Consider the following 15,593-nt stretch of genomic DNA (forward strand, 5'->3'; position numbering starts at 1 on the left):
GAGGTCTGCCATCACCACAAGATACCACACATGTCTACCACTCTCAAAAGATTCCTCAGCTGCTTTGTAATCCCTGTTGCTCACTGCTGCCCTCAGCCCTGTCTGAGGTAATCACTGACCTGCATTCCGTCACTATAGATCAGTATGCATTTCCTAGACTTTACATAAGTGGAATTGTACAATATGTCGGGTTTTTTTATCTCACTTATTTCACTTCACGTAATTATCTTGAGAGCCATCTCTGTTGTTGCACATATCAGTAATTCACTCCTTTGGACTGAGAGCCGAGCAGCATTCCAGTGTATGTATCTACTACCACTTGTTTACCCGTTTACCTGTGATGGGCATTTAGGTTGTTTCCAGTTTTTAGCTCTTACTAAGAATGCTAAAAACATTTGTGTACAAGCTTTGCTATGGGCAAATGCTTTCAGTTTTCTTAAATAGTAGTAAAATTTGCTGGATTGTACATAGATAGGTACATGTCTAATTTTGAAGAACTTTCCGAATTGTTTTCTAAAGTTGCTGCACCACTTTCCATTCAAAACCAGCAGCGTACAAGTTTCCCAGTTTTTCCACACCCTTGCTGAGATCTGGTATGCTCAGTATTGCTGGTTTTCGTCGTTCTCATAGGCGTGTAGTGCTATCTCATTCTGGCTTTAAGTTGCATTTCCCTAAGGATTAATGATGTTGAGTGTCTTTTCACCTGCTTATTTGCTATCCATGTATCTTCTTTGGTGAAGTCTGTTCAAACCTTTTGCTTATTTTTAATTGGATAGTTTTTACAAAAATAATTGAGTCGTGAGAGTTCTTTACATATTCTAGAAACAAGTACTTTACCAGACATATGATTTGCAGTACTTTCTTCCAACTTGTAGTTTATCTTTTCATTCTCTTAACACTATCCTCAAAAAGCAGTTTTTTAATGAAGCCCAATTTATTAATTTTTTCTTTTATGGATTGTTTATGGGGTATTGTGTCTAGAAAATCTTTTCCTAATCCAAGGTTAAAAAGGTTTTCTCATGAATTAATGGCATTTGAGCGATCTGGTTGAGATTGGAGACTATTATGCTAAGTGAAGTAACTCAGGAATAGAAAACCAAACATCATATGTTCTGACTCATAAGTGGCAGCTAAGCTATCAGGACACAAAGGCAAAAGAATGACACAATGGACTTTGAGGACTCAGGAATAAAAGACTACAAATAGGGTTCAGTGTATATTGCTCGGGTGATGGGTGCACCAAAATCTCACAAATCCCCACTAAAGAACTTACTCATGTAACTAAACACCACCTGTTCCTCAATAACCCATGGAAATAAAAAAAAATAAAAATAAAATAAAAATTTTTCCCCTGTGTTTTTTTCTAGAAGACTTTTTTAGCTTTAGGTTTTATATTTAGCAATACCATCCATTTTAAGGTAATTTTTGCATATGAATGGACGTAAACCAAAGTTCATTTCTTTTGCATATGAAAATCCAATTATTCCACCATTTGTTGAAAAGATTATTTTTTGCACTGAATTACTTTTGTATCCTTATTGAAGATGAGTTGTCCATATATGTGAACGGTTTCTTAACTTTCCAATGTGTTTCATTGATCTAATTCTCTACATTAAAAAAACTACTTTATTGTATATATTAAGGTATATGACATGATGTTCTGATACACTTATACATAGTGAAATGGTTATTATAGTTAAGCATATTAACTTATTCATCATTTCATGCTTACCCCTTTGTGCATATGTGTGTGTATGTGTGTGTGTGTTAAAAGCAAATTTTCCAGTGTACAATGCAATATTATTAAGGATAGTCCTCATGTTGAACATTTGATCAATATCACAGTTTTGATTACTGTACTCTTATGAGTTTTAATATCAGGTATTATTAGCATTCTGATACGGTTTAGCTCTATGTCTCCACCCAAATCTCACTTTGAATTGTAATCTCCATAATCCTCACATGTCAAGGGCAGGACCAGGTGGAGGTCATTGGATCATGGGGACAGTTTCCCCCATGCTGTTCTTGTGAATACTGAGTGAGTCTCACGAGATTTGATGGTTTTATAAGTGTCTGGCATCTCCCCTGCTTGCACTAACTCTGTCCTGCCACTCTGTGAAGAAGGTGCCTGCTTCTCCTTTGTCTTCCCACCATGACTGTGAGTTTCCTGAGGCCTCCCCAGTAATGTGGAACTGTGAGTCAATTAAGCCTCTTTCCTTTATAAATTACCCAGTCTTGGGTATTTCTTCATAGCAATGTGAGAGTTGATTAATACACCTTCTAACTTTATTCCAATTTTTCAAAGTTTGTTTTGTTTATGCTCTGTCCTTGGATTTATGTGTGAATTTTAAAGTCACCTTGCTAATTTCTACATAAAAAGCTGGCTTGGATTTTTATTGAGATTGTACTGAATTTAAAGTGATCTGGGAGAACCAACATCTTAACAATATTGAGTCTTTTGACCCATGGATATGGTCCATTTAAACCTTTATTTAGGTTTTTCATCTCTTTAAGCAATGTTTTGAAGTTTCAGTTGTAAATTTATTCATATTTCATATTTTTGATGCTATTGAATAAAGTACTTTTAAAATGTATTTTAAAAAATAATGCAATTATTCATTGCAATTGTAAAAATGCAATTGTCTTCTTTATACTGATTTTGTATCTTACAACACTGCTAACTTCACTTACTAGATCCAAAAAATGCTTTTAAATTCCATTGGATATGCTACGTATGTCATCATGTCACCTGTGAATAAAGACAGCTTGCTTCTTCTTTTCCAATCTGGATGCTTTTTAATTATAATTTATTGTTTGACTGCACTGGCTAGAATATCCAGGAAAATGTTGGATAGAAGTGGTGAAAGGGGGCATCCTTATCTCCCTCTTGATCTTTGGGGAAAAGCTTTCTTTCATCAGTAGGTGTCAGGTTAGCTGTAGGCTTTTTTTGTAAATACTTTATACAAGATTGAGGAAGTTTTCTTCTATTTCTAGGTTTCTGAGTGTTTTCTAAAAATCAGGAATGAATGTGTATTTTACCAAAGGCTCTTTCTGCATTTATTGAGATGATCATGTACCTTCCGTTTCTCAGTTCGTTAATATGGAAAATTATGTTGATTGATTTTTGAATGTTAAATTAGTTTTGCATTCTTGGGATAAAACCCACTTGGTCATGATGTAGTATCTTTTTTATATGCTGCCAAATTTGATTTGCTAAAATTTTTTTCAGTGTTTTCACATTTTTCTTCATGAGGAATATTTGTCTGCAGTCTTTCTTGGTTTTGTATGAGGGTAAGGTTGGTGCAAAGAATGAATGAGTTGGTAAGTATAACCCCTTTTCAATTTCCTGGAAGAGCTGGTATAATTTTTTCTTTATATGTGGGGCAGAATTTACTAATGAAGCTATAGATGCTTGCAGTTCTCTTTGTGAGAAAGTTTTAAACTACAACTTGGATTTCTTTAATAAATATAGAGTTATCCAAATCATTTATTATTTTTTTTCTTGCATAGGCTTTGGTATTTTGTACCTTTCAAATAGTTTGTGAATTTCATTTAAGTTGCTGCATTTATTGGCATATAATTGTTTATAATATTCCTTTATAATCCTTTTAGTATCTTGAGAATCTGTACTGAGGTCATCTCGTTCATTCTTGATATTGTTAATTTGTATCTTCTTTTTCCTCTGATTATCTGGCTATGGGTTTATCAACTTTTGGTTTCACTGAATTTCTCTGCTATTTTTCTGTTTACTGTTTCATTGTTTTTTGTTTTGGTCTTTATTATTTCATTTATTCTGTCTGGGTTTAATTTGCTCTTTTTTTTCTAGTTTTCAAGATAAAAATTAAAGTAATTTATTTGAGGCCTTGCTTCTTTTCTAATAAGAGGTGTTTAACTTATACATTTTCTTATAGGTACTGTTTCCTTGAATAATTTGTTCCTGTTTTTCATGCTTCTCCTTCAAGGATTCCAATTATACTTATTTCAGGCTGCTTACATTTTTCCACAGCTCACGGATGCTTTAACTTTTAATTATTTTATTTTTTTAGAGATGAGGGTCTCATTATGTAGCCCAGGCTAGCCTCAAACTCCTGGGCTCAAGCAATCATCCTGCTTCAGCCTCCCAAGTAGCTGGGATTACAGGCATGCACCACTGCAGCTGGCTTTCACTGATGCCTTTAATATTTCTTTACTTCTATTTTCTTTCTGTGTTTCATTTTGGATATTTTCCATTGCTATGTCTTCACATTCACTAATCTTTCTCTTTTTTGTAATAAGCAATCTGCTGTTAATTCCACTGAGTTACTTTTTCATCTTAGATGTAGTCTTCATCTCAGGAAGTTCAACTCGGGCTTTAAAAAGTATCTTCCATATCTTTACTTAAACATTTGAACACCATGTCAGTATGTAGCTTATTCTATTCTATAGAGTACAGTTATAATAACTTTTAGTGCCCTTGTCTGATAATTTTAACATCTCTAGCAGTTCTGGTTTGACTTTGATTGAACAGTTTCTCCTCATTATGGGTCCTATGTTCCTGCTACTTTGCATTCCTGATAACTTCTGATTGGGTGCCAGACAGCAAGACTTTTACATTATTTGGTGCTGGACAAGTTTATATTTCTATAAATATGATTGAGCTTTGTTGTAGAATGAAGTTACATTTCTTGGAAATACTCTTGAGAGAGGAGGTAAAAAGAGACCAGCCAGGCAGATGGTTAGGGCAGAGAGCCCTTGGCAGAACTTCCTTTCTACCAAAAAGCAGCCCAGGAAATCACTTCTTTTCTAACAAAGAGCAGCCTCGAAGACCGGGCTGCAAACATAGATAAGGAAGCTGGAATTTGCATGGGGGGATGCTTGCAGCTGCACAGACAGAAAGGGGTACCTGGGGCCAGGTGTGTCCACCATGGGGGCTATACCTCCCCTTTTTAAGCACACACACAGTAGGAAAGCAACGTGTAGTAACTCAGGCAAAAGAACTGCCTGCATAATAAAAGGTTGGGGTGGAGGATGCCAGAGATTCACGCTCTATGCAGATGGCACACCTGGTCCTAACTGGTTTTTCACACCCTATGTAGATAAGATACTGTCTCCCCACTAGCTAGCTTAAAAAAACCCTTGCATCTCACTGCTGAATGGCAATGCTTTTTGGGACCCCTCTCTGCTGCAGAGAGCTGTTATCTTTCTTTCACCTAATACATTTCTGCTTCTGCTCTAACCTCACCCTTGGTGTGGCCATGTCCTTGACTTCCTTGGCTGTGAGACCAAGAATTTTGGGTCAGGCAATGAGGCCATTTCACTTTGATCCTTTTGGATCTTGCTTTTTGCTTTTAAGGTTCATTAGGTATGATCAGAGTGATTTACCTACTTTTATTTTTTTAAAGAGTCAGGGTCTTAGTGTTGCCTAGGCTGGAGTGCAGTGGTGTGCTCATAGCTCACCATAACCTCGAACTCTTGGGCTCAAGTAATCTCCTCAACTTAGCCTCCTGAATAGCTAGGACAACAGGCATATGCCACCATGCCCAGCTAATTTTGAGAAGATTTTTGTGGAGACAGAGGTCTCACTATGTTGTTCAGGCTGGTCTTGAACTCTTGTCCTCAAGTGATCCTCCTCGCTTGGCCTCCCAAAGTGTTGGGATTACAGGTATGAGCCACTGTGTCTAGCCCTAGAAAAGTTTTTATTACAGGGCTAATTATTCCCAATTACTGAGGCAAGATCCGTACAAGTGCTTGTACGGCCTGGCTGGCGAGCACAGGCACTTTCCATGGCTTTGTATCAGCCCCAGGCACTGTTTCCTCTAATCCTCTTAGGTGGTTCTCTCCCCAGCTCCACATAGCTTCTTCACACACAGGCACTGACTGACACTTGGCGGAGTGGCAGAGGCAAACGCTCTGTGAATCACTGCAGTTCTCTCTGTGTAGCTGTCTCCTCTCTCAGGCTCTGACCTGTGGACTCCAGCCTCCTGGACTCCTGGGACTCTAACCTCTGTCTCCTTCCATTGTGGAGTCGGGCAAGCTTCCTCTGGGTTCCTCCTCCCTGTACCACATACTAGAAACCTTCTCAAGGCAGTGAGCTGGGCAATTATAGGACTAACCTTGTTTGTTTCCAATCTCTTGGGGACTACTGTCCTTCACTATCTAATGTTCAGTGTCTTGTTTATCGTATTTATCATTTTCTTCTTTAGGCGGGAGGGCACACCCACATTCTGATACTTCTTCTTGGCTGGAAGCGGAGGTTTCCTGGTGCTGTCTGTTTTAAAACTTTTTATTATGGAAACATTCGTACATCGCTTATAATAAACCTGTTTGCATCCACTGTTCAGGTTTAATAAAAAGCATCTCATGGATAATACTGTTTCATCTCCTCTCCCACCCATTCGCCTGTCCCCAGAAAACCCCTGCATGATATTACTTCATCCATCCACGTCAGTATGCATCTTATTTCTCTTAGCACTATCACAATAAAAATATCATATCTAAAAGTAGTTATTCTTTAATATCATCAAATATCCAGTAAATGTTAAGTGCTCACATTTCCCAGATTGTCTTATAATTTTTCTTTTTTAGTTTGTTGGAATCAGTATTCAAATAATGTGCATACATTATCACTGTTTGACAGATCTCAAGCCTTTTTTAATCTACAGCACAGGTTGGCAAACTACTGCCCATAGGCTGGCTGCCTGCCTGTTTTATAAATAAAGGTTTTGTTAGAACACAGCTGCCTATAGATTGCTTTAGGCAGGAAGGACCCTGAAGGCAGGGCCTACTCTTCTTTCTTCCTGGATCTCCCACACGCAGCCCAGAGGCCCTCAATGCCTGCTTGGAGACTGAAAACATGAAGGTTTGGCTTAAGTGGGAGTTCTTAATATGTAGCAGCCTCCTCTTTCCTGCCTAATCAAAGAAAATCGTTTAAATCGATTTCAGTTTGCACAGCTAATTTTTTATCTTAAAAAGTGTTTAACAACATGACTGTGAATCTGAGCTGCACTATCAGAGGGCTTCTGGTTGCTTTTTTGCTCCTTCCCTCTTCAGCTTGATTCAGTCTCGCCCACATTACTGAGTGCCCACTCAGGACAGCTCATTCACAGCGCTGGGGCTCTCAGCCATGTGAAAGCGAACGGCATGGAATTCCTGGACCTCAAGGAACCCTGGAGTGGTGGGCACATAAGTGAAGCAAAGTGGAAGGACACAAAGTGGTGGGGGACATGGGGGAATGAGGAGGCTCTGTCCATGCACAGACACCAAGAAAGACGCTGGGACGAATGTGGCTGGCTTTCCAGAGAGGAAGTGTTTCTTTCTCTCTTTCTTTTTTTCTTTTGAGACAGAGTCTCACTTGTTGCCCCGGCTGTAGTACAATGGCACGATCTCAGCTCACTGCAACCTCTGCCTCAGCCTCTTGAGTAGCTGGGTTTACAGGTGTGCATCACCATGCCCGGCAATTTTTGTATTTTTAGTAGAGACGGGGTTTCACTGTGTTGGTCAGGCTGGTCTTGAACTCCTGACCTCGTGATCCGCCTGCCTCAGCCTCCCAAAGTGCTGGGATTACAGGCGTGAGCCACCGCGCCTGGCCAAAGTGTTTAATTTCAAGCAGCCACAATGGCACAGACTTTTGAGTAAAACCAGCAAAATAGGCCAGTGATGGTACCTGGGGGTTACAAGCTTCCCCAGTAGGAAGGAAATGAGGGAAATCAGATCTACTTAATTGATCAGTGTGACACAAGGAAACTCACCACAAATGGTCTTAATGGGTCTGTTTAAGAGTATTTAAATACTCTTATCTCTAAAGGAAGAATGTGTCTTCCTGAATGGGGCCAGGCTAGAGGACGTATCTTAGAATTCTGATTGGAGATGTTTTTTTTTTTTTTCTGTTTTTGCCATTTTTTCCCCCAAATATGTCTGGTCTAACGGCAGAGCTCTCCCTAGTGGGAACAGGACAGTTGGAAGGGCAGCCAACGGTTTCCTTTCAGTATTTCTAGACCCACTGACAGGACAGTCCCAGCCCCGGCCAAGGGCCATCACACCTTGTGGTCAAGCATTAACTCCTGCTTAGGATTCATGGTCCCTAGACCACCTTTTTGTTCCCATTCAAGGGTGTGGGATTTGCCCATGGCAGTCCTCTAATGGCACACACTTGGAAATGTCAGAGCTGTGAATTCTGCTAAATCAGTGGCATGTGCTCAAGACTGGGCAAATCCAGCCTGACAAGCATGTGATGAATTATAAAACAAGGCACAACCAAGTACATCCTGCAGCAGAAGTCCACAAAGTTCCACAGGAGGGCAAGGAATGATCAGTGAATCCTTACTTCTTCAAAGAAACTTCTTCCTCCAGACATCCACGTGGCTTGCTTTCGCACCTCCTCAAATCTTTGCTCAGATCCCATGTTTTTTTTTAAGTGAAGCCTTAAGCCTTCCCTGACAACCCTAATTTAAAACTATACACACTCATACCTGCTACCTTCTCCCTAACTTAGTTATCTTCACAGCATTAATGGCTAACATACTATATAACTTATTTCCATCTGTCTCCATGGGGGCGATTTCTGTCTGGCTGCTCATCACTGTACCCCAGCAGCTATTAATAGATCACTCTACTGAGGGACTCATACGTGCTGAGTGTTGGGCAAACAGTGAACAAAACCTTGTATGGTCCTTGCTGTCTGGGAGTTCATGATCCATCTTGGAGGAAGAGCTGAATTTCAACTGGGAGGCAGTGTGTGCAGGGGGAGGGGCAGCAGGAGCAATGGGTGAAGACAGAAGCACAGAGGTGGGTGTCAAGTCAGGGAAAGGGACGGTGAAGAGACGTCTCAGGTAATGAGGGACGGGATGGAATAGGACTAGATGCTAAAGGGCTGGAGTACCAGGTGGAGAAGTTTATTTTGCAGGTAATTAATGGGGGCGGGGTATGAACAATTTGAGGAAATGGAGTTACCTGACTTGAATTTGTTTTGGAGAACCACTTCAGGGACATGCAAGGGGTTGATACGAAGATGAGATGGAGCAGAGACCCCTCTTAGGGGCCTGCCGGGCACCTGCCCCCAAGCATGAAAATAAAAGGAAATCTTGAGTTCCGTCAAAGGCATTTCCAGGCACCTAGCCAGCACTGGGAAGTAAACGAGCAACTGAAGCAAGAAGGGAAGAATAACTTGAAACAATAGCCAGGGAAGTTAAAGTCACAGAATAGACCCAAGTTCCCTATAGAGAATAAAGGTAACATTTTAACACAAGTCCTTGAGTTGATTTTCTGAAACCAGGACTCTCACCAAATGAAAAGTGCTATCTGCTGGCATGCAGACCTCAGACAGGGGAAACTGAGGACTGAGCTTGGACCACCATTCTTTGTTCTAAAATTCTTCCTGACGGGCCTAGAGGAGGTCATGCCCACAGACCAGAGCTAACATTCTTTTCTGCTGATCACAAATTTGCAGACAAAGCTTCATCTCCTTAACCCATTGTAAATCAGAAAATCCTCGAATCCACCTATGACCTGTGCCCTTCGCCCCACATCTGGTTCAAGATGGCCTGTCTTTCTAGGTCAAACCAATGTACAGCCTCCATGTATTGATTTATATCTTTGCCTGTAACTTCTGCCCCGCTTTTATTTTATTATTATTATTATTTTTTTTTTGAGACAGAGTCTCACTCTGTTGCCAGGCTGGAGTGCAATGGCATAATCTCGGCTCACTGCAACCTCTGCCTCCTGGGTTTAAGCGATTTTCGTGCCTCAGCCTCCTGAGTAGCTGGGATTACAGGCGCCCACCACCACACCTAGCTAATTTTTGTATTTGTAGTAGAGACGGGGTTTCACCAGGTTAGCCAGGCTGGTCTCGAACTCCTGACCTTAGGTGATCTGCCCGCCTAGGCCTCCCAAAGTGCTGGGATTACAGGCATGAGCCACCACGCCCAGACTCTTCCTGCCTGTGAAAACGCTTACCTATATGGCACTGGGGGATTCAGGGCTTCAACACGAGCTGCCCAATTCTCCTGGCTTGCTGCCCTGCAATAAATGTCTCACTTTCTCTTACTGCAAGCTTGACGTCAGTTTCTGGCTTTGCTGTGCCAGAGCGCCAGACCCAAGTTTGATCTGGTAACACAGGAAGCAGGCGAACAGGCAAGGCCACCCTCTTCTGTCTGGAGGCAGGTCGGTGTTCACTTGCCTCAGTTTACCAAGGTTGTGATCAGCCCCTGCTCCTCCTCTCTTATTGGCTTCCCTCTGCTGTGCTGTGATTCCCATCACTGCGGTGTTTTTTAACTTTTCATTTTGAAATAAATAAAAGTACAAGAAGTTACAAATGAGGACCATGTACCTTCCACTCAGCTTCTGCCACCATGAGGATTTATTTCCCTTTCGACATCTCCCCTCTAAATTCCCACATTACTGACATCCTCCCAATACAGATCATTCTGAGGACTTACAACAAAAATACTTCATTCTTTGAAATACTGACTTTAGAGAAATCTTCACCCAAATGACTTTGACACCTTAATCCATCACACACAATGGAACCACAGTCCTCTTACCTGTGAAAGCCGAGGGCAGGACCCAGCAGTGGGTGAGGTGAGTGAGTGCTCAGCACTGCCACCCTCTCTCCCACTGGGGTGCAGCTGGGACCCCTGGACAGCGTGCAGGCAGCAGCGACAGGGCTCAGGAAGGTAGATCACAGTTGGAAGTGCCAATGCAGAAAGGAGACCGCAGTTGGAAGTGCCACAGAGCTGGAGGTGAGCGAGACACTTCCCCACCTCCAGTCTCCCCAGTGTGGATTCAGTGCACCTCCTAATCCAGAGCGGGCACTAATTCCAGGAAGAGCCACCAACTCGGTACAGAAGCAGGAAAGGGGTCTCTACTTTCTGAGAAAGTCTGGAAATCTCTAATTTATCCTCTTTTCTTTTTCTAAAAGTTTTTCTTCTCTGTGTCCCAGACCTCAAGAAATTCTGTGGCCCTAGTGAGAAATGGCAGATAATTAAAGTCATCAGGCCAGGCAAACTTCCTTTCCAACGAGAGGGTCTGCGGTCCCCAGAAGGTGGGGACAACCTTCACGCTTTTTCTCTTTGGCTTCTGGCTGCTTGGCTCTGACGTGTTTCAGTCACGTGCACCCGAGAGTAGGGTAAATCAAGCCTCAACCACCCAAGCTGGCTGGAGGGTTGAAAAGGTACAGCCCAGGGACCCAGACACGACTGAGCAGGTTACAGTGAGGAAGGGCTTTGGGAGAGCAACCCCTGACAGTTGCTCATCAACTCTTGGGCTTACCCTTGAGCTCTGCATGTGTGGATCTGACGCTACACAGATGACACAGACTTCGAGTGCTGAAATACGGGATAGACTACCACCGGAGTCCCAGGCTGGCCACTAGGTGGCACTTGTGTGAGATAGAGCCACATCTCAAAGACTTTCACAGCAACCACAATCCACACAAGTCTTGCGGGAACTAGGAATTTGTGGTCTGAACCCATTTGGAGTGATTATCTTCTAAAATAAAGTTAATAACATTCACTGTAAGATTTTAACAATAACCAGAATCTCAAAACATAGTATTTAAAATGTCTAGGATACAATTCAGCATACTGAAAGTATACTCAGCATACAGAAAGCAAACAGCTACTCTGAGATGAAACAGATACTGGAATTACTTGACAAAGATTTTCAAGCAGTTGTTAAAAATATTGTACAAGTAAAGAAGGGTACTCTTAAAAAATACAGAAAGTTTTGCAAATAGAAGATACAAAGAAGAACTAAGTGGAAATCTTAGAAATGAAAAAAGTCAACTACTAAAATAGAAAACCCACTGGATGGGCTCACTAACAGAAGATGATGGAGGAAGTAGTTAGTAAATTTATAAATAAATTAATAGAAATGATTGAATCTGAACAACAGACAAAGTTGAAAAACTTGAACAGAACCATAGAGATGTTAGGTAACAACAAAAGGTCTGAGCGTCCTATCATCTGAGTCCCAGAAGCAAAGAAAAAAACGGTAGAACATAGAAACATGGAAAGAAATAGCTGAAAGTCTGGTTTACCACTGGAAGACAATCAGTTTAATCTAGTATAGCAACAGTTTAAAGCAAAAAACCCATTTGATCTTCATTTTAAAAATTCAATATCTATTTATTAGAAAACTCTCAGCAAACTTGGAATAGAAAGAAATTTTCTTCACCTGATAAAGACCATCTACTAAAAGCTATAGCCAACATTCTACTTCACAGTGAAATACTGCTTTTTCTCAGAGATTAAGAACATCACAAGGATCTTCTTTTTTAACACCGCTGTTTAACCTTTTGAATAGTCCTCGTCAGTGAAACAAGACAAGAAAACCAGAAAGGCCTAGAGACTGGAAAGGAAGAAATAAAACTGTCTTTACTCAGAGACAATATGATCACCTATGTAGAAAATCCCAAGGAGAACACACACACACACACACACACACACACAACCTTCCTAGAACAAACTGAGTTTAGCTTTAGCAAGATTGTAGGATACAAGATCACCACACAAAAATCAATTATATTTTTGTATATTATCAATGAACAAGTAGAAACTGAAATAAAAAATATGTACAATAGCTTACAACCCCACCCCCCGATATACATAAAACAAAACATGTACAGGATCTATATGCCAAAAGCTATAAAATGTCGATGAAAGAACTTAATGGAGGCCCAAGTACATGGAAATTATAGCATTCCTTCATGGACTGAAAGACACAACATAGGATTGAGTTGTAGATTTACTAAAATTGTAGTCAAAATCTCAGCAAAACAGTTCATAGATAGAGTAGATAGAGGTACGTGGATCCTAAAGTTCACACAGAAAGGCAAAAAAAAAAAAAAATAGCTGAAACACTTTTGAAAAAGAATAAATTTAGAAAAATCACACTATCTGATTTTAAGACTCATTACAGAGCTATAGAAATCAATATGGCACAGTGTTGATAGAAGAACGGACATAATGATTAATGGAACAGAACCACTGTCCAGAAATATATTTCTTACAAATACCCTCAGTTGGCTTTTTGTGAAATCTGTAAAGGCAATTCAATTTCAATGAAAGGAGGAGGATATTTTCAATAAATGATGTTGAAACAATTGGTTATCCGTATGCATAAAACTGAATCTGGACCTAAATCTCACATATTATATATACAAAAATCAACTCAAATGGATCGTAGATCTAAATGTAAAACATGAAAGTATAAAACTTTTAAAAGCCCAACTATGAGACGATCTTCATGATCTGGAGTTATGCAAAATTTCTCAGATATGTCACGCAATGCAAGATCCATACCAGAAAAATGTCAGTTGGACTGCATCAGAATTTAAAACTGTGCTCTGTAAAAGGCCCTGTTAAGAGACTGAAAAGTCAAGCACAGATTGGGAGAAGATAGTTGCAAATCACATATCTGAACAAAGGATTTATACTCAGAATATGTAAAGAACTCTTAAAACTCAAGTAAACAACTCAATTTAGACATAGGCAAAAAGCTTGAATGGACATTTCATGAAAGAGAATAAAAAGATGGATGATAAATAGCATGAAAATTTTCAATGTCATTAGTTATTAGGAAAATGAAATTTAAAACCATGAAGAAATACCATTACACAGCTATCAAATAGTTAAAACGAAAAAACAAAAAAGGAAGAAATACCAAGTGTTGACAAGGATGTGGGGCAGCTGGAGCTCTCAGACATTGCTGGTGGGAATGCAAAATGGTGCAGCACTCTGGAAAACAGGTTGGCAGTTTCTTACAAGGTTAATATGTATTTAGCCTAGAAAAATTAAAACTAGGCCGGGCACGGTGGTTCACACCTACAATCCCAGCACTTTGGGAGGCTGAGACAGGCGGATCACGAGGTTAGGAGTTCAAGACCAGCCTGGCCAATATGGTGAAACCCCGGCTCTACTAAAAATACAAACATTAGCTGGGCATGGTGGTCCACGGCTGTAATCCCAGCTACTCAGGAGGCTGAGGCAGGAGAATTGCTTGAACTGGGACCTGGGAGGCGGAGGTTGCAATGAGCTGAGACGGCGCCATTGCACTCCAGCCTAGGCTACAGAGCGAGACTGTGTGTCACAAAAAAAAAAAAAAAAAAAAAAAAAAAAAAGAAAGAAAGAAAAATTAAAACCATATTCACAAAATCCTGTTCTTAAATGTTTCTAGAAGCTCTAGTCATAACTGCCAAAAATGGATAACAACTGAAATGCCCCTGGACAGATGAGTGGATAAATATATTGTGGTATACCTACAGAATGGAATACTACTCAGCAACAAAAAGGAACCGGCCACTGACACATGACTTGATGAGTCTCGAAATAATCCCACTGCATGAAAAGGAGCCAGTTTCAAAGATTAGGCTCTGTAGGACATTTATCTGACATTCTTGCAAAGAGACAAAACTAGCGATAGAAAAGAGAGCACAGGTTGCCAATGGTTGGAGTAGGGGAGGGTCTGATTATAAAAGATATCAGGACAGAGAATCTGGAGGTGATGAAGTGCTTCTGTGTCCTGAAAGTGGTAGTAATAACACAAATCCATATATGTGTTAAAGTTCATAGAACTAGACACAAAAAACTTAATTTTTCTGTATCTTAATGTGAAGAATATAAGTAAAAAAAATAAAGAAAAGAGATGACATCTCTTGCTTCCTATTTAAGACTGTCTAGACATTAATACTGATTTTAGTACTAATTCCAATAATGGCCACCACAAGCATGTTCTTATGAAAATACTTTTTTGAGCATCTGTTACATGCTGCTTCTTTACCACACATTTTATATCACAACTTCTAATATTCACAGTCACCTCGTAAGGTGGGTTAAGTTCAACGTAGAAAAATCTGAGGGTAAGGGAAGTAAAATAATTTGTCCTATATCTCATAGTTGATAAGTGGCTGAATCTAAACTCGAACTCAGATTTCACTGCCGACCTTATTCCAAGCCTGTTTCTCCCCTCTGCTGCCCACTTAACAAAAATAATGGAAACTGACAGGGAGACATTATATCATATAAATAGCAGGAAGGGAGAATCATATTGTGATTTCCATAGATCGCAAAAACTCTAAGCATATTTTATTCTAAACTTGGAGTTGGTTTGAAATTCTAAGAGGTTGGGGAAAATTTAAAAACTATGTTTTTGCCATTGCCATTTTCTGATAATCCTCAGTAGGTGGTTCTTAATTTTCAATACGATGGAATAGTTCTCTCCACTTCTGCAAATGTACAGTAATTCTTATTTTCCCTAAGTGACTTAAAGAATCATTGTGACTTACAATTCTTGACCCAGTATTTACTAACTCCACAAATTGCAGTTTATACATTTGAAGTAAAGAGTAAACATTACAAAGTTCTGTCCTCTCACACAGCTGACCGTCCTGAGAAGTTGTGACTGGTCCTTCCTACCAGTGGCATACCACTGCCACCATCCAAAAAAAAAAAAAAAAAAAAAAGGTAAATCCATTTTAGTGACACAGAATCTAAGCTTTCATTTTACTTCACTATGGTTGTAGCTGAATAAATATCTGAAAACATCACACATACGGAGGGTGCACATTTCTCACACAGCAAATGATATCTATGTGAAAAGCTGGAGGATGAAGGCTGTCT

General features: G+C 40.1%; 1 protein-coding gene across 1 annotated transcript in view; it reads right to left on the bottom strand.

Annotated features, from left to right (window-relative positions):
- The window catches only part of OTUD7A (OTU deubiquitinase 7A), a 373,417-nt gene that overhangs the window by 146,366 nt on the left and 211,458 nt on the right, over positions 1 to 15,593 (bottom strand).

The sequence above is a fragment of the Papio anubis genome, chromosome 7 (assembly GCF_008728515.1).
Source record: "Papio anubis isolate 15944 chromosome 7, Panubis1.0, whole genome shotgun sequence".
In the NCBI taxonomy this organism is placed as follows: domain Eukaryota; kingdom Metazoa; phylum Chordata; class Mammalia; order Primates; family Cercopithecidae; genus Papio; species Papio anubis.